This window comes from Myodes glareolus, chromosome 10, assembly GCF_982192425.1.
Source record: "Myodes glareolus chromosome 10, mMyoGla1.1, whole genome shotgun sequence".
NCBI classification, from domain to species: Eukaryota; Metazoa; Chordata; class Mammalia; order Rodentia; family Cricetidae; genus Myodes; species Myodes glareolus.
This window is the reverse complement of record NC_142035.1, coordinates 74,535,307-74,543,661: the sequence shown is the minus strand read 5'-3', so window position 1 is coordinate 74,543,661 and position 8,355 is coordinate 74,535,307.

Genomic DNA, 8,355 nt, shown 5'->3' with positions numbered 1-8,355 from the left:
ACAGGACTACAGTTATAGACAGTTGTGAGCTGCACAGCGGGTGCTGGCACTTGAACTCAGGACCTCTGGAAGAGCAGCAGGTAGTGGTCTTAATTGTTGAGCCATCTCTCCAGCCCCCAGTAATCAGTATATATTATGTGAGAAAAAATCTATTTCAATAAAAGGGACAATAAATAAATGAATAAAAATAAACCCTCGATTTTGGAAGTCACCTTGGTCTGGTGTTTCATAGCAGCAATGAAAAAGTCAGAATACAGGAGTCTTAATAGATTTTGTGGTTATGGAGGCTTGAAATTGAAGTATCTTGAAGAAGGGTTCATCTGTGGAGATGACTGTGTCATTCTTGTGTGTTTTCCTTGTGTTTTTGGGGTGTTTTCCCTGGGCTTAACCCAGAAGAAAGCTTCAAAACATCACAACCAAGGCACCTTACAAAAGAAAGCATTTATTCTTATTTATTTTTCCTTTTGTTGAAATGAATTCTTTTTTCTCACATTATATATGCTGATTACAGTTTCCTCTCCCTCTGTTCCTCCCCCTCTGTTCCTCCCAGTTCCCCTCTAGGTTACGCATATGTTGACTCCTTAACCCCAGTTCCAGGAGATCTGACACTTTCTTCTGGCCTCTGAGAAGGCACATGGTGTACATGGCCTCTGTACACCTGTACATAGTGTACAGCCATACATGCAGGTAAAACATCTACACGCATAAAAAAATTGAAATATGGTAAGAAGGAACAAAAAGCAAGAACCTGCTGCTCTTCGAAGTCTCAACAGGGCTTGCCTGATTGTCAGTCAAATAAGACCTTGTTTCTTCTCTCTTTTTTCCAAGGAGCCAGAGTTGTTTAGCTGGCAGGCAGTAGGCAGCCTAAGAGAAAGACCTGGCCTTTGGTCATGGTCAAGATAGAGCTGAGCTTGAGGAAAGTGCCGGATCGTGTGTGGGTTCAGGGCTTCCATTATTTGCTGGACAGGACGGTGTCATTACAGAAATGAAACTATTATTGGAAACATGTGGTCTGGGGACTTTTTGCTACCCAACTCATGACCCAGAAAATTACGAGGCACCTACAGAAAATTTCCTCTGGGGTTTAATGAGTCACTGAGAGGAAAATAAAGTTGCTCATACTGTATTTCTTTTCTTTTCTTTTGTGTTGCTGTTTGGCTTTGAGTCAGGGTCTCTGTATTTCCCAGGCTAGTGTTGAATGCCTGGGTTCCGGAACTTTTCCTCTTCGGCTCACACTCCTGGACCAGCTTTTCTTGGACCATATTTTGAGTATGACTTGCTCAATAGGGTTATTTGAACGACATACACACACATTCCTTATATAATGTATGCTTTTCTTTCTTCCTTTCTTTCTCTCTCACTTTCTAAAAATCATAGAGTTAGTTAACTCTTCTGCATGAATGTGTGCGTGTGTGCGCGCGTGCGCACGTGTGTGTGTGTGTGTGTGTGTGTGTGTATGAAATAAATGTGGGACTTGAGAGTTAGTCGGCATTTAGGAAGGAGCACTTGCTGCTCCCGAAGAGGACCTGGGTTCAGTTCCCAGTTTCCACATGGTGGCTCATGATCATCTGTAACTCTAGTTCTGGAGGATCTAATGCCATCTTCTGGCCTCTGTAGGCCCCAGGTACACATGTGGTGCACATACATACATACTGACAAAAGATTCATGCATGTGAAGTAAATCTACAATTTTTAAAAACCATCTTATTTTAGGCTATTAATTAAGTCTTACTTAGTTTAAAATAAATGTATTAAAAAATATAAAGTAACCAAGTATATTAGCACATACCATTCCAGCTCTGGGAACTATTTAAGGAAAACTATGAGTTTGAGGCCAGTCTGGGCTACATAACAAGAATCTATCTTGAGAAACAACTAACGGTATTGTTCCAGCTCGCTTTCTATTGCTATAATAAACATCATGACCAAAGCAACTTGGGGAAGAAAGGGTTAGTTTTGATTAAAGCTTATAGTCCCTCAGGAAGGGAAGTCAGAACAAGAACTCAAGATGGGAAGCTGGAGGCAGATGCTGAAACAGAGACCAAGGCAGGATGCTGCTGACTAGCTTGTCCCTAACAGCTTGCTCAGCCTGTTTTTTAGTACATACAACCCAGGACCACCTGCCAAGGGGTGGTTCTGGAGCCCACAAAGGGCCAGGTTCCCCCACATCAGTCATTAGTCAGGAAAATGCCCCATAACTGGTCTACAGACCAACTAGATGGAGATGATTGCTCAGTTGAGGCTTGCTCTTTCCAGATGACTTCAGCTCGGGTCAAGTTGACAAAAACTAACCAGCATTGTTAAAACAAAACACAACAAAACAACTGCTTTAATGCTTTCATTCTGCCTAACCCATCCTGCTTCCTCCTGTTCAAACCCAGGGCCTTTCACCTAGGAGCCAAGTGCATGGAACTGCCTCCTACTTGGTATTCTGAGATGGGGTCTTGCCAAGTTGCTCAGACTGTCCTTGAACTCACTCTGTAGCTCAGGCAGACCTTGAGTTTGGGATCTTCCTGATTCAACATCTTAAGAAGTAGATGTTATAGGCCTATATCACACATAATTTCAGCTCAGCTAACACATAATTTCACAATTTTATTTTATATGAAAATTATTTCCATCTGGTATAAATAAGACCTTCCTCACCAAACTTCAAAATAATAAGTATTCTATTTAGTTATCGCTGGAGCAATGTCTTTATTGATTGAAACTTGAAACTGAAAACTTCCAATATTATGCAAAATAGTTATAATTTAATTAATTTCATTCTTGAACTCTTTCTAGGCCACATGAAAATATTTTTCACTGCTCCAAATGATAATGTTTGAGAGGTGGCTATTGGTTTGGTTTATTATTTTGCTGTTGTTTTGTTTTTGAGACAAGAGTCTCATTCAGTCTAGGTTGGCCTCCTGAACTTGACTTTTAGTCAAGGCTAAGTCTTGAACTCCTGATTTTCCTGCCTCCACCTCCCAAATAATGGGATTATAGACATACACCACCAGGTCAAGCCTCAGTTAATAGTGAATTCGGGTCCTCAAGTTTGGCAACAAGTGTCTTTACCTGCTAACCCATCTCATTAGCCCCTAAATAATTACATTTCCTTACCATCTAGGAGGATATATATGAACCGGTTTTAAAACTAGCTTTTCATTCCTTTAACGTTCCTGTGTCTTTATGTGTGAGACGCTGCTGTAAATGCATTACTAATGCTAACTCACTTAATCCTATTACAGCCCTAGGAAGTCAGAGGATTGGTCTAATTTCTCTGTTGGCTCCAAAGAAATTACCAGAGACAGCATTCTAAGGAATCACTGGGTCTGTTCTAAGAAAAAATAAAATAAATTAAGAGCCTTGTTAATTAAATACAGATGTGGAAAAGTAAAGGAAATCCAAGATGCAAAGTCTTTCAGCTGAGGGAGGTAATATGTGAGATGGCTCAAAGCAGTCTAGGAAAAAGGTTTCCCAGTCTCACCCAGGTCAGAGTCTAGGTGTTGGCCATAGACAGTTGTCAGTAGTCTCTGTAAGAAGTGTGCTGGCACCTGCTGCCGTGGTGGTGCACGCCTTTAGTCCCAGCACTTGGGAGCCAGAAACAGGCAGATCTCTGTGATTTTTGAGGCCAACCTGGCCTACAGAGCGAGTTCCAGGACAGTCAGGACTACACAGAGAAACTCTGTCTTGAAAAAAAAAAACTAGAAAAAAAACTGTGTCAGTAAGAGGTAGAACTTATTTGCAAGGCCCCATACTCGACCCAATAATCCACAGGAAATCCATGGCTCAAATATGCTACTTTTGACTTGGGTAATACTTTTAAGAGTGGTACAGGAGAATTGTCTGTATTCTGTCAATCATGTTTTAAATAAACGCTGATTGGCCAGGCAGGAAGTATAGGTGGGTGAGAAGGTAGAGGCAGGGTGATGAGAACAGCCGTATTCTGGGAAGCAGGAAGCTCCCTCTGCAGTCCAGCCCAGACCACCAAAGAAGCAACATGTGACCTGCCCTGCTGTGAAAAGTACCGAACCATGTGGCTAACATAGATAAGAATAATGGGTTAATATAAGCTATAAGAGCTAATAAGTAGCCTGAGCTAATGGGCCAATCAGTTTTATAACTTATGGAGATCTCTGTGTGATTTTCTTTGGGGCTTGCCGGCTGTATGGAACTGGGCAGGATATAAACCCCAACAAGCAGGCCCCCTCATGTTACATAAGAGAAACCAGGAAATATATAGACTATTGACTTCTTTATTTTATTTTACTTTATTTTAGAACGGGTCTTAGAGTGTGGCCTGACCCTCACTCACTGTGTTGACTGGACTGACCTTGAATTTACGGCAATTCTCTTGCCTCTGGGATTAGCAGTGGTGGGGGGGGGGGGGGTTTGGCAGCCACACAGCACACTCTCCTATCTGACTGATCTTGATAAACATCAATCCATCAGGAAGAGAGAGCTCAGATGCCTGAAGTTCAAGCTGGGGACCTCTAAATGAGTGTAGCAGGTTAACAGAGCTAAGTGAAGACTGCAGATTTTTGTTTGGTTGTTGTTGTGTTTAGATACAAGTCTTGGGTAGCCCAGGCAAGCCTGAGATCTTGTAGTTGAAGATAATCTTGAACACTGGACTTCCCACCTCCACCTCCCAAGTATGCACCTCCACCTTTGCCAAATATCTAACACTTTGTCATTTGGGGACAGACTCTTAGTAGCCCAGCTGGCCAGGAACTAGTGAAGCCAAGGATAATTCTAAAGTCCTGATCCCCCTGCTTCCAGCTCTGGGGTCTGTGCACCATTGGTCGGGTTTGTTGGTGCTAGAGACCCAGCTCAGGCCCTCCTGCCGGCAGGCAGCACTTTACCGACTGCGTATGTTCCTTGTTTGTTCTGGAGACAGTCTCACAAGTAACTCAGAGAACCTCAGACTCACTGTCCTCTTGTCTCAGCCTCCCAAGTACCAGGATTGTAGGCTGCACATTTTATTTTGTTCATTTTTTTTATTATTAAGGGTGTGTTTGTGGGCACCCACGTCACAGAACACTTGCAGCCCTCAGAGGACAACTTTGTGGAGTCTGGTCTACTTTACGGGGTTTCTGGGGGCCAAACTCAGAACTTGTCACTCGTCAGGCTCACACAGCCAGAGCTTTTGCCCGCTTAGCCACCTCACCAACTTCCTTACCTCCTCTGGACACCTTACAGCAGCCTGTTGGCTGTTCCGTTGTCTAACAGCTGCAGAGCACAGCTGTGTGTGTGCAGGTGGCACCCACTGTAAGGGAAAGAAGCGCTCGCTGGAGAGGACACATCCTTGAAGGAAAAGTAGACAAACAGAATGACGTTTTGGTGTGTTGACGTCATTTTCAATACTCTCTGTGGAGTCAGACCTGGCCCTGTGCTTCTGATCAGTCTGCTTCTGACTCCCAAGCGCTGGTATTACAGGCTTGAGCCATGCCATCTGACCATACCAGTGTGAGTCCTTGTAGACTGCTAGAAGTCCGGCACACGAGAGTGAACGGACTTCACGCAAGGATGCCTTTGCGACAGAGGTGAAGATGTCTGCGCTGCAGAGCTCTCCTGGTGCTCTGCTTCCTCAGTGTGGAAACAGCCTTCTTGTTTATTCTCGATGGCAGAAAGGCAGGGAGGGGACCAGTTAGACAAGCTGAGTCAGACCATAACCAGACCATACCCATAATCCTTGGGTAGGATGAGATGGAGGAGGCACCCCAGGAAATAGAGCAGGCAGAGACAGCTGTGAGAGTTGAAAAGTGAGTATTGATTCCCTCAGGGGCCAGCTCAATACCAGCAAGTGGCTCAGAAGGGGAAAGGGAGCCGGGCTTCCCAGCCTCAATCACTGAGTTCTGGGGTAATGCCCCTTGATAAATAATTTGCTAAATTTTTTTGAGATTATAATATAATTATATCAGTTCCCCTTTCCTCCCTCAAACTCTCCCATATATCCCTCCTTGCTCTTTTCAAGTTCATGGCCTTCTTTTTCATTGATTATTATTACATACATATATGTTTACGCATGTCCTAAACATGTAAATGTAAATGGCAGCTGCTCAGTTTGTCTAATGTTACTTTGTTTTCAGAACTGACCCTTTGTATTGGGTAACCAGTTGGTGTGCTCTTCCCTGGGGAAAACTATTTCTTCTTAGTTGCCTGTAGTTCTTTGTGTAAGACTGAGGCCTCCTGGGATATTTTTTTTTAGTTGCCTTCCAAATGAGGTCCCTATTGCTGAAGGTGCTATGTGCTCCAGGGCCCAGAGGCCCTTGAGCTGGAACTGACCTGAATGCCTCCTTCCTGGGGACTAGCTTTTATGGCATTAGAAAGGGCCTTGTAAGCTTCCAAAGGACAGAAGCAATTAATAGGCCTACCCAACTACGACCCCTGTGAACCAGAGCAATGACCAGCGTGCCATGGTAATCCTATAGCTGCAGTACTGGTGTGCATATTCTGGTAATTAATGGGTCTCTAACTGGATTTAAGACCTGCTGAACAAGAGGGAAACAAACCATCCTTGATTCCAGAAACCTAGCCAACTACTCAGAAAGAGTGAAGTCACGAAACTTAGAGGAGAACATATAATCACTATTTTGTAAAAGCAGCATGATCCCTAACTACCCACACGTAAAAGCAGTCCTCAGCCTTCCTCAAGTAGAGACTTTTACAGAAAACCACAACCGATCAAAATACAGAGCTAAACATTTTTACATTTAATTTTATTTTTTGTGTACAGGTGTTTTGATTACATTTATGTCTGTGTACCACATGTGTGTCTGGTGCTGTCAGAGGCCAGAAGAGGGCAACAGATGCCCTGAAGCTGGAGCTATGGATGATTTTGAGTTTCCCTGTGGGTGCTGGGAATTGAACCTGGGTCCTCTTGGAGAAGAGCCAGGGCTCTTAACCCACTGAGCCATCTCTCCAGCCCCAAGAGTTTAACTTTTGGGGGGCAGGGATTTTCAAAGCAGGGTTTTTCGAGGTGGCTCTGGAGCCTATCTTGAAACTTGCTTTGTAGACCAGGCTGGCCTTGTACTCAGAGATCCACCTGCCTCTGCCTTCTGAGTACTGAGATCAAAAGTGTGCGTCACCACTGCCCAGTTGAGTTTAACATTTTTTTAACAACTTAATTTTTTTTTTATATCTGTAGGTATTTTGCGTGCGTATATTTCTGTGCCCACAGAGGCCAGAAGAGGATGTCAGATCCCCTGAAGCTGGAATTAAAGGCATTTGTAACCGCTAAGTGCCCGATGCCAATCCCAGGTCCTCTGGAAGAGCAGCCGGCTCTCATCAATGCTGCGCCCTCTCCCTAGCAATCAAACTGGAGAAATGATGGCATCGTGCCAGGTTGGAATACAGTTAAATAAAAACCATCATCATTGCTGGGCACGGTGGCACAGCACTTGGGAGGCAGAGGCAGGAGGGTCTCTCTGAGTTCTGGACCAGCCTGGTCTGAATATCAAGTTCCAGGACAGCCGGGACTACCTAGTGAGACCTTGTGTCAAAGAAAAGGGAGTAAATAATGAAAAGTCTGGAGAAAAATGAAGAGGATGGTAAATTTTGTTAGCCTTTCAAATAAGAGATTGTGTTAATTGCCAAAGAAAAAGGTTAGAATCTTATCCTTCGGGGCTGGAGAGATGGCTCAGCGGTTAAGAGCATTGCCTGCTCTTCCAGAGGTCCTGAGTTCAATTCCCAGCAACCACATGGTGGCTCACAACCATCTGAAATGAGATCTGATGTCCTCTTCTGGCCTGCAGGCAGACACACAGACAGAATATGGTATAAATAATTAATAAATAAATATTAAAAAAAAAAGAATCTTATCCTTCAATATTTCATGTGGATTTTATAGCATTGTGTTTATTTCTCTCCAATATATTCTAGGAAACTAAGAATATAGAAATACCATATTTTACTTTATATTCAACAATCTGGAAAAATGTTTTATTCTTTTAATTGTTGTTTGTTTGTTTGTTTGTTGAGACAGGCTTTCTCTGTGTAGCCCTGGATGTCCTGGAACGCAATCTGTAGACCAGGTTGGCCTTGAACTCATAGACTCCCCTGCCTCTGCCTCCCAAGTGCTGGGACTGAAGGTGTGCACTACTGCCACTTGGCTTCTTCTATTTTTATAGCCATACAGGAAAAGGCTCAGTCGGCGCATGATGTAAGAAGCAGTTAGTTTGCAGATGGAGCATAACCTGTCATACATCGAACACAGTCAAAGAGATGGGAGGCAGACGGCTAGAATTAACATTTCAGGAGTCATCCTGCGTGTAGTATTCATCTGCGAAAATAACACACTGTGCCTCTAGGTGCTGGTTAATGAGCTAACCATAAGAAGATTTGCCTAATAAATCCTCTGATCAGACTTTA